The following is a 21,345-nucleotide window of genomic DNA, read 5'->3' on the forward strand; positions in this document are numbered from 1 at the left end:
AAATAGACTTTAAGGCCAAAATGGTAACAAGAAACAAAGAAGGTTACTATAATGATAAAAGGGTTAATTCATTAAGAAGATATAATAATCATAAATATATATGCACCTAATACCAGAGCACCTAAATATGTTAAACAAATACTAACAGATCTGAAGTGAGACAAGTTTGGTAGCCAAAGAGAAAATGATGAGAATTTAAGGAAAGGAGAATTTATTACTTACTAAGTAATACGTTAAAGAGTTCACCCTGAACACCTGTATGATCATACTGTTCACCTTTTCCCATCTGTGATACAGAGGCTCCAAAGATGGTCCTCAATGAATTATACCTTTTGGTACTCACCTCTTTGTGTAGTCTTCTCCTGCTGAATCTGGACTAGTTCTGTGACTTACTTTTGACAAATAGAATATTGTAGAAGTGACACTGCATGACTTCCAGGCCTTGGTTAGAAGAAATCTAGAAGCCTTGCAGTGTCCACATGGGTATCTTGGAACGTTCACTCTGCAAGAAGCCAGCTGCCATTTAAGTCCGACAACCCTGTGACCACCATGTTGTGAGGAAGCTGGCCCTGTGGACAAGCAGCACGGGGAGAGGGAGACTGGCCTGGCCAGCTGCAGTGGGGTCAGCTGTCTAAGTCCAGGGGACAACACATGCGTGAAAAAGCCGCCTTGGATATCCAGTCCAGATAAGCCTTTATACGGCTCCAGCTCCAGCTGTCACTGAACTGCAGCCACATGAGCGAAAGCAGTGAGAACCATGTGAATGAGTCCAGTCAACCCACAGCATCATGAGATAAGAAACTATTTTGTTAAGCCATGGCATTTGTTGGGTGGCAGTAGAAAACTGCAACATCATCTGTCTGTAAAGAGTCTGAAAATTATGTTTTTTAAAAACAGGCAATCAAAGGAGTCAAATGGTTTTGAAATTGAACATGTCTCCCTTATCGAGGAAGGGAAAGTATCCAACCTTATGATTCCCCAGGATACTGGAATGGATACCCACACTTTAAAAAAATACCTGTCATACAAACATGTGGAAGTGTGGAAAAGGACGCTCTAACTGCCGGAGGTGGGACTAGCACAGTTGTAACATTAATTATGTATGGGCTTTTGGAGATTGGGGTGGCGGGGAAAAGAACTACAAACTTAAGGGAGAGGAAAAAACCCGCTCAGAGTCTTGGACCAAAAATGCTTCACTACAAAGAAGAATTTTAAGGGGACAATTGGCGGTGCCTTGTGGGGTATGTATTTGAACTTTGTAGAGAAAGGATTAAAGCACATTGTAATTTTAGGTGTAGAATTCAATGGCTTACATACAACCAATGACTTGAATATAAACCCAGGGAGAGACCAAAATTCTTTGAAGAGTCTAATTCACATTTTACTGGATGCATTTAAGGCTTAGGCTGTGGTTTTCTTTGTGAAGAATATTAAGCTATTCGGTTAAAATCCATATAAACGATGCAGTGATTATCAAAATTAACATTTTAATGAAATTGTCTCATTTCAAGCCCTTTATCTTATTGTATTTTTTAAACCTTTGCAGTAAAATTTCAGGTTAGGCACTCTGATTTAGAAACTGCTACTCAGAGAGTTTTATTGGCATATAATATTTGTTTTTGGTTTGACCTAAGTTTTTTGTCCATTTTTTGCTGAATGAATATTGCCTTTGGCCTTTGAATTACTTAATCTTTAACTAATGGATGAAACTGGTACTTATATTTAAGATTCATAAAGGGCAGCAGGATCTCTTGAGATAAGAATTAAATTATTTTATACACCTGTGTGATACCAAACAGCTCTTGCCTCATACATTCCTTCAGTAAGTATTTATTGAGCATCTAGCAGGTGAAAGGCATTTGGGACACAGCAGTGATTTTCAATGCGGAATGATTTTGCCCCGTAGGGGATATTTAGCAATGTCTGGAGACACTTTTGTTTGTCACAATTGGAGGGCGGCTGTTACTGGCATCTAGTGGGTAGAGGGCAGGGATGCTGCTAAATATCCTACAATGCACAGGACAGACCCCCAAAACATTTTCTGCCCAAATGTCAGTAATGCTGAGACTGAGAAACCCTGGGCTACATAAGATGTAATACCCCCTGCCCCCAAGGATAACCACTATCCTGGCTTCTAACACCATAGAATAGTTTGATCCCCACCGGGAACTTATATTAATATAATCACATAGCGCCACAATTACAGGCTATCATATTCCATCACTGCAGAATGATCTGTTGGACAATGATGCTCTTCTAGAGGCTTATCTAGAGAGATTTCCCCAAGGACTACCAAGATGATCCTCCTCCAAAATTTTAGCATGATGCCTATCTTATTCTAAAGGAAGGGGGCAGTTTGGCCAGCTGGATCCGATTGCTGGAAGGCAAACAGAGATAGAAATGGTGTCCAGGGACAAAGAATTACGTTGTACAAACCTTGCAGCAGCCCAGTCTCTTGAAAACAATTTTTTCTAGTTTATCCCTCAAATTAAGAAATACTATATTTTTCTAAAATAATATGGTTTCTAAAGATTGTAAGTAATACTGTTTCAATATTTCCCCAAATGTATTCACTGTGCCCAAGTGCATAGAAAACTGGCAAAAACTTGAATAACACCAACAATCATAAAATAAGAACTAAATTAAGAGTTAATATGTCCTAAATGATTACCACACGCCAAACATTGTACTACTTATGCTACTTGTGTTCCCTAATTCAAGCTTCCCAATAACCCAGTAAAGAAGGTGTTGTCATGTCCACTTTAGAGATGAGAAAACTGAGGTTCAGAGAGATCACTTAAAAGGTCCCAGTTCACACACTCAGTAACTGGCAGAACCAGAACATAGATTCTAAATCCAATGTCCTTAATTGTTAAGTTGTTCTGTGGAAATTCTGATACGGGTCTACAAGCACAGAACTTAGAAGGCACCAGAGTGGCATTTCGGCAGCCCTGGTAATGCTTCTAAGGGTGATGAGTATTATTAGTACTTATAAGAAGCTTCTATTTCTCATATGATTTGGGGCAAATCGCATCACCCCACTGGGCTTCGTTTCTTTCATCTGGAAGAGGAGGGAGCTTGGACTAAAGTAGTGGTTTCCAAACTGTGCTCCATGCAATCCTTCTGAGACAGGGACACGTGTCAGTGGGAAGAGCTCTGGATACTCCTGTGTCTTTTCAACCAGAAATCCTCCACTGCATTATGCATTGGGACTGTGGGTTAGGTTTCTGTTGAAGAAAGGGTTCTACTGCTAAAAGCAATAGGAAAACCAATGGGTAAAATGATTGCTACTGCTTCATGAAATTCCAGTAAACCTTAGTCTGCAATTCTAAATCCAATTTTGAGTTTCCATGAAGATGTCCAGCATCCTCGTCTAACTTAGAGAACAAAGGTTTATTGGATTTTGTTGCTTTTCTATTCTTCACGTCTTAAGAATGACAATAATATTGTTTGCAATTTTATATTGCAAATGTAGAGCAATTCAGTAATAATCACAACACCCTAGGAGCTAGGTAATACTATTATCCTCATTTTGCTGATAAGGAAATGAGGCTCAGAAAGGTTACAGCACTTTTAATAAAGTCACATGGTTGGAAAGTGGTAGCATTTACTTCCCTGACCCTAGACTTTGGGCTTGGCCAATGCCTGCCTTTGGCCAACAGAAGGAGGTACAGAGTGCCAGGTCAGAGCCTACGCTTTTAGAGGCCTTGCGTGTTCCTGCTTGCCCACTCATGCTCTCCACTGCCATGTGAATACCATACCCAAGCTAGCCCCCGGTCCAAAGAGGATGAGAGACTTGCGGTTAGTCCTGAACTGATCCTGCCTCTTCCAGGCAGGACCTCCCCAACCAGTTTTCAGATGCATGAGAAAGAAATGCTTATTTCCAGACACAAAGGACAAATATAATATGATTCCACTTTTATGAAATATCTGGAATAGGCAGTTTCATACTGGCAGAAAGTAGATTGAGGTGACCAGGGGCTAAGAGTAGAGAGGAATGGAGAGTTTTTGCCTAACGGGTCCAGAGTTTCTGTTTGGGGTGATGAAAGTTTTGGAAATGAGTAGTAGTGATGGTTACACAACGCTGTGAGAATAATGAATACCTCTGAATTGTACACTTAAAAGTGGTTAGCGTGGCAAATTTTACATTATATATATTTTACCACAATAAAAAAAATAGGAATGTTTGTTGTTATAAGACACTGAGATCTTGTGGTTATTTGTTATGAAGCAATAGCTGACTGATACAGCCTCTATCTAATAGTATGACAGCTATTATGTAGAGAGAAGAATGAGAGTTTGATGGGACAATGAATATGAGTAAGAGAAGAAGAAAGAGGGGGAAAATATCAGACTCAATATCTGGTTTACTAAATGAAATCTCTCCATGTTAAAAATAAATTGGGGGCTGGGCCATGGAAGGAACAGACTGTTGGGGCAATTACAAGAGACCATTTACCAGTGCCTTATGCCACCTCGGGGTCATTGCCACGGAGGCGCTGCTGTTATGGGTTATGTAAGATGATCAGAGGAATTCGGTAAGCTGGAAACACTTTGAAAACATTAAAAAATTTGAAGCCAACACAAATTTGGAGCCCGCAAGCTTGGAAGAGACTAGAAAGAGACAGGTAGTGTCATCTGCCAAGTTGAAGCTGTTAGAAAGTGTAGTTCATATCCCAAGACAATTCTTGAAAAAAAAATCACATTCTTATGCAATTCAAGTCAATTTGCCTTGAGAGCTGCTTTCCATTTCCCTCTTAGTTTCGAAGATATTTATGTTTGATTCTGCTCTCTTTCAGCGCTGACTCCACCTTCTGCTCACCAGTTCTGCGGTGCTCGCTCAATACAAGAATTTAATATATTTTTAAACGATAAAATTAAACAAAGGGCCAGAGACTGTGATGGAATACGTGGCACAATCACAAGGGAGGTGGCAGTTGAAACCTTTTTTATACATAGGCTGAGGGGCATGAGATTGCTCAAAAAATGAGGTGGTAGCCAAAAGTCTCAGCAGCAAACGATGTGAGTGCAAAATGGAAATAATAATAATAATCATAACGGTAATAATCATAATAATAGGCCTGTTCAGAGGATTGTTGTGAGGACAAATTATAGATGGGGGAACTGCTTTTAGTATCTTGGAAGAAAGGTGTTATGCAAATTCCAGTTCTTTTTCTTTTAACTGCTTTTCCTTAAAGACTGCCAAAAAAAAAAAAAAAAAAGAAAAGAAAAGAAAAAAAAGATCCTAGTGGGTGGATGAGAGCAGGGATTGAGGGAGGAAAGGGAGAGGAAATAATTTAAAGAAGCAAGTGACAGAAGTACTACTTGGCCATCGCTTTGACTTTAATAATCTTCATCCACCTAGTCGCACAGCTATGTAGGAGGTGGGGTGATTGCGAGATTCTTTCCCCCCTTCTTGCTCCTGGCCAGAAAGTATCTAGATTTTATGTCCATTTTTCTAACAGCATCTTCCCTATCTTGTTGAAATGGCTGTTGCCTTCACTTCCATCATTCTGCCCTGTGTTTTTAGCACTGACTGAGAATATTCCCCCCAGGGAACTATAAATGCCGGGTCCCAAGGGCAGACACGGATACTGGGTGCTCGAGGACAGTTAGTGTGCAAAGGCCAGTATGTGCAACTGTTGTTTGAAACTGAGCATTTCAGAAGGCAAGGCTGAAGAGCAGCTTGTTGCAATTAACGGTGAGAGAAGTTAAATTCCTATCTTGGACTCCATGGGGGTGGCTGACTTTGCCATGTGAGATGGTAACGAGAAGTTTATGTTTTTCACGACAACCAGGGCATGAACTGTTTTTCAAATTAATTCATTCAGGGACTTCCCTGGTGGCGCAGTGGTTAAGAATCCGCCTGCCAGTGCAGGGGACATGGGTTCGAGCCCTGGTCCGGGAAGATCCCACATGCCGCGGGGCAACTAAGCCGGTGTGCCACAACTACTGAGCCTGCGCTCTAGAGCCTGTGAGCCACAACTACTGAAGCCCGTGCACCTAGAGCCCGAGCTCCGCAACAAAGAGAAGCCACCACGATGAGAAGCCCGCACACCGCAACGAAGAGTAGCCCCCACTCGCCTCAACTAGAGAAAGCCCGCGTGCAGCAATGAAGACCCAACAGAGCCAAAAATAAATAAATAAAATTTAAAAATTCATTCAATAATAACCTGTAATGGAAAAAAATCTGAAAAAGATTATATACACACACATATACATTTATATATATATATGTAACTGAATCACTTTGCTGTACACCTGAAACTAACACAACATTGTAAATGAACTATACTTCAATTGTAAAAATGGTTTAAAAAAAGGTAAAATAATAAATTCATTCAATAACCGTATTTGGGGAAAATGACTTTTTAATCAAGAAATAGAATGCCTCTTGTTTCCTTTCTCCTTGGTCTATTTGGAAGCAATCTTGAACCATCTTACTGAGGTATCATGTTGATCACACCATTTCCCTTCTCAAAATTTCCAATAGCATCTCAGATTCAAATAAGATTCCCAATCTTCTTCTCCCAGTAGGGGATACTCCACTTATATTTCAGTTTTAAAGACCACTGGACTTTGTTAAACAAATGTTTGACAATGCCCTACTATGCATCGAAGACTGTTCTAGGCTATATGGATACACCAGTGAACAAAGAAAAGAATCCCTGCCTGCCTGGGATTGTCATTCTATGGAAGCACCTGGGACTCAGGCATTTGAGTAGAGGATGCCCTAGCTGGCTGGGAGTGGCCTGGGCAAGCCCCTTCCACCTCTGGCCACCTGTATTCTCATCCAGAAGATGAAGAAACTGGACCGGACCTCAAATGACATGGGTTTCTCCTAGAGACTCAAAGCTGCTTACCTATCTAGTGGATGAGTCCCCTATATTAATCAAGCTGTTTTGTTCAATGTCATTCACCTAAAACTTCCTGCACCCTCTTCTTCCACAACAAATGATACCCCAGCCTCTTTCTTCAGGACACTTTCCAGGAATCACTCCTTTCAAGTCTTCCCAGATTACCCCATCTGTTTCCAGGCCTACTGATGTCTATGGTAACCTTTCAACATCCACGGACAGCTCTGCAGGGGCGGGAGGAAGGAAAGACTCTGCTTTTCCTTAAAGAAGAGGGGACAGAAAAGAAAACTGGGAAAGGAGAGAAATAGCTTGCTTGGCTACCTGGAGTCACATGGCTTGGACTGCTTTTATCAGAAGGTTTCAATATGCGTGGTCAGGATCTACATGGGGCCAACCAGTGATCATTTATTTCACACCTACTGTATGCTAGGGACTGTGTAAAGCACTTCACACCCAATATTTCTCATGTACTCCTTCAGGTATGTTAGGGATTCGGTGTTATTGTTCTCATTTAGAGATGAAGACACAGAGGCTCTGGAAATTAAAATACTTTGAGCCCAGGAGCGAGAAATAAAAAAAAAAAATCCTAATTTATCAAAGCACATCTACTCCTGCTGCAGGAGGAGGGTCTTTGCTAGAGACACAGCGGCAGGCTCCACACTGAGCAAACCAGTCACAAGTGGCAGGATGATGTAGGATGAGGGATGAAAGATGCCTTGACCCACACGTCTTCGCAAATGCTGCTGCCTGCTGTTGTTATTAAACCATGATTGTTATTATGAGTAATTCCTATCTCCAGAGCCCTGAGGGAGAACATTCCAGAAGATACAGAGGAGAGTCTAGCCCAGTGATGGAGTCGGCTCATTTCACTGCTGTGTAAAGAACTGCTCCCCACCTCCCCGCCCCGTGCGCGTTGCATGTTCTCGGAGCTTCTGTCTGAGCTCATCATCCCTGAGGATCCGAGAATAACTCCTGCAGGAGCAGAGAGGATGCTCTAAACTGCTGTCAGCCATGAGTCCGGGTAGCCTGGGAGTGTGACGCTTTACAAAGCAGTTTTCTAAAGCAGGATCTTGACACCTGTCTAGGCCGGCAGCCTCCCAGGATGGATTTCAGTCTCCCGGGTCTGACGATCGCTCTCTCTCAGGCCTTGTCAAGTCACGTAACACTGTCTGTTGCCTGGGTGTGCGTCCTCATCAGTATGGTTCACGTGGGAGACGATAAGGGAACATCGGAAACCATCTCAATTCAAGTCATCAGAGCTATGTCAGCTCCCATTTATTATTTATCACCGACTGCACCAGGCCTCTGCTGGGCTGCTTGACCCTCATCCTCTCTAATCTTTAAAAGCCCTCTGCAAGGTAGGTTTCATTATTTCCACTTTACATGTGAGAAAACAGGCTCTCTTCAAAGAGGTTAAGCATCTTGTCCAAGGCCACGCAGCTCATTCGAGGTACAGCCAGGAATCCAACCCAGGCCACCTGCGCCAAGGTTCTTTCCCTTTGTCCTTGGTAAAGTCATTATCAGTAATCAGAGCGCCCACATCCCAAAGTTTTGCCTTTCTCTGTTGGCTCATTTGAGCTGCCCACTAAAGATACATGCTGTGTTCGTCTTGACAGGCTGCAGAGCATGTTCCCATATTATGTCTTTTAATCTCCATAATGCCACTGACAGCTAAGTATCACTTCCTCCATTTGGTAATTGACTAAACTGTGGTGCAGAGAGGCTAAGCAATTTGACCACCGAACCCAGCAGGGCAGGGTTTGACAGCTGTAAAGCAGCGCTTCTGTCGATGTCCTGGAAACACAGAATGGGGAAAGAGCAACTCCAGCTTGTGGGAAATAGGAGGACAAATGGTGGAGAGCCACAGGGAAGGCAGCTTTGGAGCTCGATCTGGATGGATGGGTGAGAGCTTGACAAGGAAAGGGGTTCCCAGGAGCACTGAAGGTGCAAACAGTTCTACAGGTAGGAATGCTTTGGGTCTGGTTAGGGAAGAGTGTATTTCGAAGCGTAACTAGCACACAAGATGGGTGGGTGGTTCTTGAGAGAGAGAGGAGGTGAAAAGGAAGGCTGGGGAGAGCTGAGCAAGACCCTGCTGATGCAAAGAACCCTAGAGAGAACCACTCTTCAGTAGGGGAGTCATTACAGAGGGAGAGGATGCTGTCAAATGGTAATAGCCGGCGGAAAGTATCCTGTGCATAGGAAACCAACGGGAATTACAGATGAAAATTTAAATGTATGAGTGCAGTTTGTGTTTTTAGTGGGTGTCTTACCAGCAAAGAAAGCTCTAAAATGCCTGTTGCTACTATTAGAATTTAGGAAACTCATTCATTTTTTCAGAAAGAAGCCAGACACGGAATAAAGGTTTTCAAAACCAAGCAGCCAAATCGGGATCTCATTCATCCATTTATTCATTCATTCACTTTTCTTTTCATTCAAACATTTAGGTACCTGGGGCCGTGCTAGGCTATAGGGAAATGAAGAACATAACAGGTTCCTTGTCCTCAAGAAGCCCACAATCTAGACTGAAAGATTAATATCCTTGCAATGAAGGTGTCATGTAGGAGCATATATGGGTACATGGCGGCATGAAGCGGGAGGCGGTCAACCCTTCCCAGGGAAGAATTTGCAAACTAGGAGATGCTTCAACTGGTCTTGAGGGATGGAGGAGTTTATCAGGCGGGTAAGGAAATGAAGGAACTTTCGGGCCGTGGGAATAACAAGTCCAAAGAAAACAATGTAGGAGAGAAAACCGTGCACTTGGGGGCTGCTGGAAGTCTGGTAAGGCCATAGCAGAGGACAGGCAGGGCATGAGGCTGACCAGGAGTGTGGGCCCCATCACAGAGGGTCTTGAATCTATGTAAGCAGTGTGCACTTGACCTCAGATGGCTGTGACCCTGAGGTGGCTGCTTTAAGTTGGGGACTGATAGAATCAGTTTTATTTTGAAAGGTTCCCCCAGCCAACAGTGCAGGCAAATGTCAGGGGTGTCGGGGAGAAGGTGACTCAGTGATAAAGTCATTGTCATATCCCAGGTAAGGCAGAATGATGGCTTAAACTAAAGATGTGGAGATGGAGCCGAAGAGGAAGGGAGATATAAAAACGATTTGAAGGAAACCTGTGTCCAGACGCCGCACCTTCTGGATGATGTCTACAAATGAAAAGGTAAAAGGCACAGATGGAATTAGTGAAATGGAAACTACAAATGAGGTTGCTCTGGTGCCAGAAGTAGCTGGGGCTCCCAGGTGTTCCTAGCAGTTACTGATCACAGCCACTACCTCCCAACTCACATGTATCAGAACTGGAACTCTGCAGAGCTCTGCTGGGATTGAACTTGTACTTGAATATCAATATAAGTGAAGTAAGTCACACAGAGAAAGACAAATATCATATGATATCACTTATACGTGGAATCTAAAAAAATGATACAAGTGAACTTATTTACGAAAGAGAAACAGACTCACAGACTTAGAAAACAAACTTATGGTTACCAAACGGGAAAGCGGGGGCAGGGAGTGGTCAATTAAGAGTTTGGGATTAACGGATACACACGACTATATATAAAATAGGTAAACAACAAGGACCTACTGTATAGCACAGGGAACTATATTCAATATCTTGTAATAACCTATAATGGAAAAGAACACACATGTGTGTGTGTAACTGAATCACTTTGCTGTACACCTGAAACTAACACAGCATTGGAAACCAACTATACTTCAATTAAAAAAAAGTCAACCAAGGAAGGATTAGAAAAAAATAAGAAGGCAATGGTAAGGGCTCTGAACTCTTGTTCCAACTGATATTTTTTACATGCATGTTAGGGGAGGGGGGAAAGTATAAAATAGAGAAATGTTATTTCTAACCCTGGCAAGGAATAGAGGTGATGCCATTAAAGAAGCTGTAATTCAAAGATGGCACGTACAGAGACAGCTTGTAAACAGCTACAGGACAAAATGTACCTTCTTACCAGGAGGAAAAATCAGGTTAAGGAAGGATAGGTACATAGCTCAAACACAGATACCGGAAGACAACACCCCAAATCTTACGAAACCTAGCAATGCCCTAATCCTCTGAGAGTTGACAGATTTTCAGTCGACCACGATCATATTTTCATCGATGGGAAGAGGCTGTGGGACTTCTATTAAATTTTTGAAGTGTGCCTTCCATGCTTGAATTTAGCCTCAACCTGGCAAAACAATTTACTCTAATCAATGGCTCTAATTTCTCCACGGCAAGGCTTAGAGAAATCCCATTTTCCTGTCTATTGGGAAATACTGCTTTGAATGTGAATTTGGACCTCACTAACCTTGCAACTGAATTCTGAGACCTTTCTACTTTGTATTAATAGGGTTTGTAGGGTGCACTTGGACTGACTATATGAAGAAAGTGTTTCACTCACAAAAGCTCTCCAGTTACTACATGAAGAATCATATAAAGATAACTTTTCAAAAGCAGATATCCATTGGGGTCAAGAACAAAGAAAAAAACAAGCAAATAGAAGTAGTGGGTGGAACCATTTCCTTGCTCTAGAACCTAAGAGCATAGCTCAGGTTATTTCCCTCCACATGTCCCCAAATAATAACAGATTAGAGTTTTTGTAGTATCGTTGTCTTTTCTTCTTTCTACTTTCAAGGCTATGAAGAACAGAGAGGGTATAGGTTGGTGATCTCCATTTTTAATCATCCCATATTTTCCATTCCTGCCACCAAATGGAAGCTTAACTTCATGTCCAGAACCAGAGTGAATTAAAAAGGATGCAAGTGAAAAATATATGCAACAATCTTTTAAAAATATGAACAAATTTTTGTCTCTTACACTAAGTATTTTTTTTTCTTGAGTTTCATTAATGTCCAAGGGGGATCAATATTCAACTAGGCAATATAGTAAAAAAGTCCCATAGGGTGGTGAGGGGATAAGAAAAGGTGAATATAAAAATTGAGTTAAAGAGCGAAAGTTTTCAAAATTACCTGATGCCTAATACAAAAATACTATGCATAGGGCTTCCCTGGTAGCGCAGTGGTTGAGAGTCCGCCTGCCGATGCAGGGAACGCGGGTTCGTGCCCCGGTCCGGGAGGATCCCACATGTCGCGGAGCGGCTGGGCCCGTGAGGCATGGCCGCTGAGCCTGCGCGTCCGGAGCCTGTGCTCCGCGACGGGAGAGGCCACAACGGTGAGAGGCCCGCGTACCACACACACACACAAAAAAAATACTATGCATAGAAAAACAATATGAAACAAAATACAGCAAGGTCTGAATGGATCATAATATGTTGGAAACAATGGTAAGGGATTAGCAGGAAATATAAACTAGGTAGGAGACTATAACTATGTGAATATTATTTTGATAATATTATAAAGCCTTGTTTTTCATATTTGATGAACAGTAGCAACATTAAAATTACCATGAGACATGATTATATAAACACACATTAGGATTAATTTTAAAAAATGCATTTTCAGGGACCTCCCTGGTGGTCCAGCGGTTAAGAATCCGCCTTCCAATGCAGGGGATGCGGGTTCGATCCCTGGTCGGGGAACTAAGATCCCACATGATGGGGGCACCTAAGCCCGTGCGCCACAACTGGAGAGAAGCCGCAACTACTGGGCCCATGTGCTCTAGAGCCCATGCACCACAACTAGAGAAGCCCACGCGCCGCCAGCAAAGACCTGGTGCAGCCCACTCCTGCACCAAAAAAAGCATTTTCTTTGCCCAGGTGAGACCTTAATGGCTCCTTTTAAACTCATATAATAGGGCTTCCCTGGCAGCGCAGTGGTTAAGAATCCGCCTACCAGTGCAGGGGACATGGGTTCGAGCCCTGGTCTGGGAAGATCCCACATGTCACGGAGCAACTAAGTCCGTGTGCCACAACTACGGAGCCTGCGCTCTAGAGACCGTGAGCCACAACTGCTGAGCCCACGTGCCACAACTACTGAAGCCCGCATTCCTAGAGCCCATGCTCCGCAAGAAGAGAAGCCACCGCAACGAGAAGCCCGCGCACCGCAACGAAGAGTAGCCTCCACTCCCTGCAACTAGGGAAAGCCCGCGCACAGCAACGAAGACCCGATGCAGCCAGTAAATAAATAAATAAATAAACAAACAAACAAAATAAATTTATTAAAAAAAAAAGATTCCATTCTGCCTGAGTGGAGTAGCGAGGGCACCACGGGAAGCTCCTTGCTGCCCTCTCAGCTACCTAGATGTGAAGATGAGCCAGGTGTGGGAGGTCTCGTTCAAGCCTGGGCCCCTCAGAGCACTGCCGTCCTGTCTATGGCTAAGTGCAGTTCTAGAATCTCCTGATTTCGAATCAGGACCTGAGAAATGTTGCTGAGTGGGTCCCACATGGATACCTGAGACAAAATAAATGTTAGGGTGACAGCAAGAGCCCCACAACTATTTTGAATCCTATACTGTATGTCCCCAGCACTGCTCTCTGTATAGTGTATGTAGATACACATTTAATTCACATCTGAAAGATGTTAATCAGTGGCCTGAGACAGGTTTATTATAAGATGAAGCTCAAAATTAGCTCATTTTTATGCACAATACTAATTAAATATAAACTTTGTCAAATATAAGGAACCAGGCTACACAGTTGCAGGCATATCTTCCTAAAACAGATCATTTTGACCTTTTTTTGTGGCCTGATTACACAATTGCCCCACATATTGGTGTGAAAAGATTTATTGTTCGTGGTTTTGTGTGAAAGGCACTAATTCAATTGAGAGTTAAACCCATGTGATGATCACTACGGGAGGCCACACTGTTTATCCTGACAGCATGATGACATGGTTCCCAGTGCAGAGCCCATGACTTAATAACAGAGAACTCTGAGCAACTTAAGCTTATCTACTCACTGAAATTACTTCCGCCAACTCCAGTTGGCTCATCTCACTGACTGGCACCGCCACTGACCCAGAGCAAAAGCCTGAAATTCTAGGGGACTTATACTCTATGCCTCACTGCCCCTCAATCTCCACATCAAATACACTGCCGAGCCCTAGTGATCCTTCCTCTACGACACACTTTGCTCTACACCCAGGATGACTCTGGGCCAGTCCTCTGGCTGTTACTTCTCACCTGGTCTCTTCCAAGAACTTCTAATGGCTTCTCTGTTTCCATCCTTGTCTCCCTTATTCCATTCTCCATGAAGTGCAGCCAGAGTGATACTTTAAAATGCAAGTTGGATGATCTGACTCTACTGTTTAAAACTTGCCAATGGTTTCCTCTTTTTCCTAGAATAAAATCCAGACTTCTTTTCATGGTCTAGATCAAGGGTCAGCATACCTTTTTTGGAAAGGGCCAGATAGTCAACGGTTTAAGCTTTGTGGGCCAGGTGGTCTCTTGTTACTACGGCCCCCTGCAGTTGTAGCACAGAAGTAACCACAGACAATATGTAAATGCACATCTGTGGCTATGTTCCAATAAAACTTGCTTTACAAAAACAGGCAAGGGTCCAGATTTACTTACTTACATACATACAGGGAAGTAAGTCAGAAAAAGACAAATACCATATGATACCACTGATATGTGGAATCTAAAATATGACACAAATGAACTGATTTACGAAACAGAAAGAGACTCACAGACTTAGAAACAAACTTATGGTTACCTAAGGGGAAAGGAGCGGAGGGATAAATGAGAAGTTTGGGATTAGCAGATACACACTACTATATATAAAATAAATAAACAACAAGGACCTACTCTATAGCACAGGGAACTCTACTCAATACTCTGTAATAACCTATAAGGGAAAAGAATCTGAAAAAGGATATATATATATATATATATATATATATATATATATATATATATATATATATATATATATAAACGGAATCACTTTGTTGTACACCAGAAACTAACACAACATTGTAAATCAACTACACTTTGGTAAAAAATTAAAAAACAAACAAACAAGCAAACAAAAACAGCAAACAGGCCAGATTTGGCCCGGGGGCCACAATTCGCCAACTCTTACTCTAGAAGACCCTCCATCACCCACCCAGTTCCTGTCTCTCTCTCGTCTTTTCACACCACTTTTCCCCTGTGGGCCAAGGCCAGCCACGATGTTCTTATTTCTCTTCTCCAAACACTCTAAGCTCTTTCCCTCCTTCCACTCTTTGCCTGGTTGACTTCTCCCACCCTCTCCGTCACAACTTAAATGTCACAGCCTCACTGAGGACTTCCCTGAGTCTCCTATTCCTATGCCATCATTCTCCCTTAAGGGTCCTGTTCTTTTCCTTCATGGCACATGACATCATTTGCAATTATCTATGTGTTTGTTTGTTTCACCTCTTACTGTCCATCTTCCTCACTAGACCATGTGCTTGAGGAGGGAAGGGACCAGGTTGCCACTCCATAACCAGCACCTACTGCCATGCCTAGCACACAGTGGGTGCCTAATACATATTTACTCAATGAATACATTTCATCTCTTTGATTCGTAGTTTCCTCACCTCTAAAATGGCAGCGACAGTACTTGCCTTAGAGGATTGCCATGTTGATCAAATATGTGAAGCACCCAGGGAAGTGCCTGGACTCACACATTTCCCTTGCATTTGGTTCTCTTTTATATAGATACACTTTTAAAGATGAGAAAAGCATGGTTTTCTTTTTATAGCAGATATTTTTCTAGTTAAATTAATTCACTCAAGTCTTTATTCTAGAGGTAATTGTCAGTGAATGTGGAATGTTGGGCTAGAAATGAATGCTGGAGTAGGTTCAGGTGGTCTCCGATATTTGATTTGATGTGTTTCCAGAGAACACAACAGAACTTGAACTTCCTATGCACCTTTGTCTGCTTAAGGTGTCCTTGGGAACTCTAGGATGTGTTGATGGAAGCAGCAGGAATAAATCAAGTGCAAGGAGAGTGAAAGCACCAGAGGCAATCAGTATACAGAGCACACAGGCGGATCCCAAGGGCTTTCACTCCCAGCATCCAGCACCTGGACTTGACTCTTTGTTCAAGAAATACCCTCTGGCTACTGAGTCGTCACTGCCAGGGAGTATGGCGGGAGCGTGGGGAGCTAAAGGTACCTGGGAATTTACATTTCCCAATGGGCAGTCCCTAAGCAGTGACTTGCCCTGTGGTGGAGTAGAATTACAAGTGTTCTATCTGTCTGCCTCTGATGGGACAGCTATTAGGTGTGACCTAGGCACTGCCCAGAACTCCCTTGTGGAATGAGCCACAGTTATCCACCTGGGACTCTGCCTGATGCGGCATCTTTGTTTGGCTTCCTTTTCTTCCAGGTCTTACTTTCCCACTCCCCTATTTTTCCTGGGAACTCTTCCCTTTACGTCACTTGCACATGGATTCCCATCTCAGGGTCAGCTTCTGGGAGCCCAACCTAAGACAGTGAACAAGTGCTTAATGATGAAAACCTGGTACTTTCTCTATAAATTGTCATTTCAATCCCATGTCTTAGTGGTCAAACTTTGGGTGAACTTTTTGTGGAAGGTATACATAGACAAGTCCGGCTTACTTGAAAAGTTTAGATGAATGCCATTCAACAATTTCTGAACTAGAAAGAGCTTGCAAGTAAATCAGAAACAGACCAGATTAAAAGCAAAATCTCCATGGCAAGGTCATGCTGGGAACATTTTCTCTCTATCAAAACATACTGAAATAACCATCATTAATAAGGATCATTCTTTCAAGAGAATGACTGGAAATGTTCCTTTAAACCGAAGAAATGCCAATCTGCATTAGTCTTACATAAAGATTTCTCTGAGCAAAGAGGTAATTACAGCCTGACAGACGCCTAAAATAGCCTTGATTCTGTGTTTCTTTTTCAATCCAGAGGTGGGCAGATACCGCCCTGGTGCCTCTCTGAATTATAGCTTGTAAACTTAGCAGAAAAAACTGAGATCTATTGAATTGCAATGTTGCTGCTACACAAGCCTTGTAATACCTTCTCCTGCTGGCTGCTCTCCTCCCTATCCTTTAGGCAAATGAAAGGTCTAAGTTTTCTTCTCCAGTGGTAATGGTTAGAATCCCTTCTTGTGTTGAAAACGGTGCTACACGGTTTCTGCGTGGTCTGGTACAACAGTTCTCAATCGGTTCACCTGGCATCCATGTTCGACCCTGGGCTCTGCTAGTTACTGGCTCTGGGAAAACACTACATTCCTTGAGCCTCTATAGCCTCAGAGTGTAAAGAAAACCTTTCCTGTTAGTCCACCGTTTTGTGAAGCTGAACGGTACCCTTTACTCATATATATTAATCATGGAAGAACATACAGCATGAAAATAAGACTGGCAGAAGCAATGCCTTCAGTGGGTCAAATACTTCCCACACTACTTTACACTACTTTACTTTGCAGGAAGTCAATTTTTTAAATCTAGGCTTTGATGTCCACAAGTGTAACATTCTCAACATTTGAACTTCATATAGCAAATCACAAATGTATCACAAAAAGTGGTCTGCTATTCACTTCCAAGAGAAAAAATAAACATTCTGTTTTCAACAGAGCAGCTATGTTGTATTTTTCCATAATATATGATTATTTCCTCTTTATTAAAAAGAAAGCAGGATTTTACCTGAGCCTGGGAGAATTACTATTTGTTTAAATTTGCCTGCTAGGTCTGCTAGAGAATTACTCAAATGAAAGTATTATATGACCATAAGAGATACTGAATGTTTATATGTACTTTTCTAAAATTAAAACTTTTTGATAAAATTTGTAGCCACTGGAGGATTATGTCAAGTTGCTAAAATAGATTTTGAACATCCTTGAGTTCTCCCATAATAAAGAGAGAAAGCAATGAGGATGACAAAGCCAAACCCAGGGACAATAATCCCAGCAAAACTAGGTGGGGAGATATGTCTATGAGCGCCAAATAGGAGCTGGTGGAGATAAACCACCAAGGCACCACTGTGGGAGACAATGGAAAGGGGCTGATGACTCGGAGACCAGAAATACCCCGGAGTGCCTACAGGTCCTCACAAGAAGTTGGAGATCCACAAGAGGGGGAATGTGCTGCAGACACTCCTCATAAACAGAGTGACAGTCACCAAGGCAGAGCAGTGAGGCACAAGCACATAGTTCCCTGTATAACTGCCACTCTGATCCTATAAGAGCAAGAGGTAGCATCCACATTGGCTCTATTCTGATAAGGCGGGTGTCGCACATCCATCCATAGCAAATGGGGGGAGAAATTAGAAAGTTTAGGAAGAGCAGAGGTAGGTTTTATAGGCATTAACATGAATTATAACGATATTAGTTCAAATCAAATGTCCAGGGAGAGAGCAAAAAGGCAAAGAAGAGGTTACTTAGCTAATTTCAATAATGTTCACAGTAAGAAAGCAATAGACAATAGCCAGAAAATGTAAAAGGTGAGTAGGTGGTGGTGATGGGGAACTCGGCTATTATACAAAGGCATTAGTCTAATGACAGCCATTAGAACAAAAATATACACCTTCCTAATTACTGTGTGTGTGTGTGTGTGTGTGTGTGTGTGTGTGTGTAAAAACATGATGATACGATGTAGTAATTGGTAGGAGACAGAGCTAAGTGAAAAAAGCAAAGTGAATAAAAGTGTGTCTAGTTTACTACCGTTTCTAAGAATGGAGATAGATTAGAGTATGTGCTCATATTAAACACTGCAAGAATGAACCACAAAATAAAATTTAAAAATAAGTGTTACATATGTGGAAGGAAACAGGGAGGAGGGAACGGAGACAAAATCTACACATACTTCTTTGAATATACATTTTGTAGATTTAACTTGGGAATCATGCAAATACACATAATTATAAAACAAAGTTAAAGAAAATCCCTAAAAATTGTTTGTTAAGTGAAATGAAGAGCCTGTGTATCCAGTTGGTGTCATGGTTATAGTTATACATAATTTTCAAACAAAATCAAACAAAAGAGCCATCCCTAACAATTGTAAGTAAAATGAAGTAATTGTACCTGTGGATCCAGTTAGAGGAAGAATGACCCAGAGAGGAACTATCTCAAATGATTTTAAAACAGTATTTTGAACATCCATGTGGGATATGCCATAAAGACAAACAGAACTGCAATAAAAATATCTTAAAATGTGCTCGGCAATCAGGTTATTTGTAGTAGTGCCGTCATTCTGAGGCTGGTGTGTGGAGAAATTATGATGAGAATTGGGACACACAGTTTGAGAAAAAGGAGACGAAGATTTAAGACAGATGAGGTTACATAAAAACCTTTTGTCCTGAATTTGAATCAGACATACTGGTATGAGCTCATGATGTATTTTATCTTGGAAAAATGTACACAAACGTCTTCGTTCTGTCAATTAGCACACTAGCACTCAGATTACTAAATATAATTTCCCACTAGGAGTCACTGCTCCTTGGAGAAATGACAGATTTCAGATGTGGTGCAATCTGATAAGTTTTGACTTATCAGAAAGTCAAAACACTAAAAGAGACTATTAGGGTCCTATTGAGAGGACTCAGCAGCACTCTGGAATAGGCTCTCACCAAAGAGGAGACAAACTGAGCTTCAAGAAGAAGAAGAATATCAATGGATTTAAATAATCAAATATACTTAAATCTATGAGTTCATAATGATACTTAAAAAAAGAACAAACAACAACCTGGTTTGTGGGAATGCCAATGAAACGACTAACTGTTTTGAAAACTGGTTTTGAAAAGTGGTAAATAACGGGACAGAATCAACTGGTTGTTCTGCCTTTCATATGAACTATTCCTCAGGGTAGCCAAATACTTTCTCTTTAGAGTTATTCAGCTTATAACTGAAGAAGAAATGATGGAATTAGGGTATCACCTTTTTGTCATCATTCATGAACGGACAGATCTCGGCAAAGATTATCAACATTTGCCTACATCACAGAAAGAGATACAATCAGACACCATGCACCTCTAGAGGATGAAAATACACAGCATCGGGACAAAGTGAGAGAGTGGCATGGACATATACACACTACCAAATGTAAAATAGATAGCTAGTGGGGAGCAGCCGCATAGCACAGGGAGATCAGCTCGGTGCTTTGTGACCACCTACAGGGGTGGGATAGGGAGGGTGGGAGGGAGGGAGACGCAAGAGGGAAGAGATATGGGGATATATGTATATGTATAGCTGATTCACTTTGTTATACAGCAGAAACTAACACACCATTGTAAAGCAATTGTACTCCAATAAAGATGTTAAAAAAAAAAAAAGAAAATACACAGCATCCTCCATAAGACAGCAGATCAGACTCTTATAGGAAACATCAGAGGACAGATCATGTGACATGACACTCAGGGACACAGCAAAATTCAGCCTCTGGGAATCTCTACAGGGCAAAAAATTTGTTTCTTTAAATATACATAAATTATTTTGCAAGACAGTAAAAAGAGATGGAAGGAAAAACCACAGATTAAAAGAGTCTTAAAAGACATACTGACAAATCATAGAATATGGACTTTATATGGATCTTGATTCAAATATACTGCAATAAGAAATTACTTTATGAGACCATGGAAGATATTTGAGTACTGACTGGATATTTGATTCAGAAAATACTGTTAACTTGTAAGGTGTGATAATGCTATTGTGGGATTTTATTTTTCATGAAGAATGCTCTTCCTTAGAGACACATATTGCATTATTATAGATGAAATGATGCAATGTCTGCAATTTGCTTCAATGTCATCCAAGGGTGGGGAAGTGTCTTGGGTATGGATGATTGGCCATGAGTTGATGGCTACTGAAGCTGGGTGATGGGAACATGGGTTCACTATGCTATTCTCTACATTTAGGATCCTGTTCAAAATTTTCCACAATAAAATGTGTCCAAAACAACCTGCCGCCATGAGTGACTAGTTGTAGTGGCAGTTGTTTCCATTCTTTTAGTAATAGCCGCCAGATTTCCTTTGCAGAACCAACCTCCCCACTCCTAGATACTGATAATCCAGGTAGGGCTGATCCCATCTCCACTGCATGACCTGGACCTAGCCCCTCTCCGCCAACGCCCCCCAGCCAAGGCACAGTCCACTCCCTGAGTGCCAATCACTTGTTTAGGGGTGGAGTGTCACTGTACCTGGCCAGCGAAAGTCCCATCTGGGAAGTGTGGGTGGATTTAGTAGGAAATGGTGGTCTTTCACCCACTTGGGTCCTTAGGCTAGTGGCATGCAAGTCTAGCGCTGTGGTTCAGCCTTACCACTACTGGGAGAGAGCGCTCCAGAGAAAGAGGCCAGGGCAGTGGGCGGAGCCAAGAGATGGAGGGCGAAGAATTCCCAATTCCCTTGTGCCTGATCACCTGCACCCCACATCCTTTTGAGTCCCACCAGCCAGCAGATTCCTTTTTTTTTAAATTTTATTTTTATTTATTTATTTTTGAACTTATTTATTTTATGTATGTATTTTTTTGGCTGCACTGGGTCTTCATTGCTGTGCACGGGCTTTCTCTAGTTGCGGCTAGCAGGGGCTACTCTTGGTTGCGCTGTGTGGGCTTCTCATGGCAGTGCCTTCTCTTGTTGCGGAGCATGGGCTCTAGGTGCGTGGGCT

The 21,345-nt window shown here is 42.0% G+C and overlaps 1 protein-coding gene across 2 annotated transcripts in view; it reads right to left on the reverse strand.

Moving 5' to 3' along the window:
- The window catches only part of FRMPD4 (FERM and PDZ domain containing 4), a gene marked incomplete at both ends in the record, with an annotated part of 534,860 nt that overhangs the window by 54,558 nt on the left and 458,957 nt on the right, over positions 1 to 21,345 (reverse strand). The window lies entirely within an intron of this gene.

The sequence above is a fragment of the Mesoplodon bidens genome (assembly GCF_964165515.1).
Source record: "Mesoplodon bidens genome assembly, chromosome: X".
NCBI lineage: Eukaryota > Metazoa > Chordata > Mammalia > Artiodactyla > Ziphiidae > Mesoplodon > Mesoplodon bidens.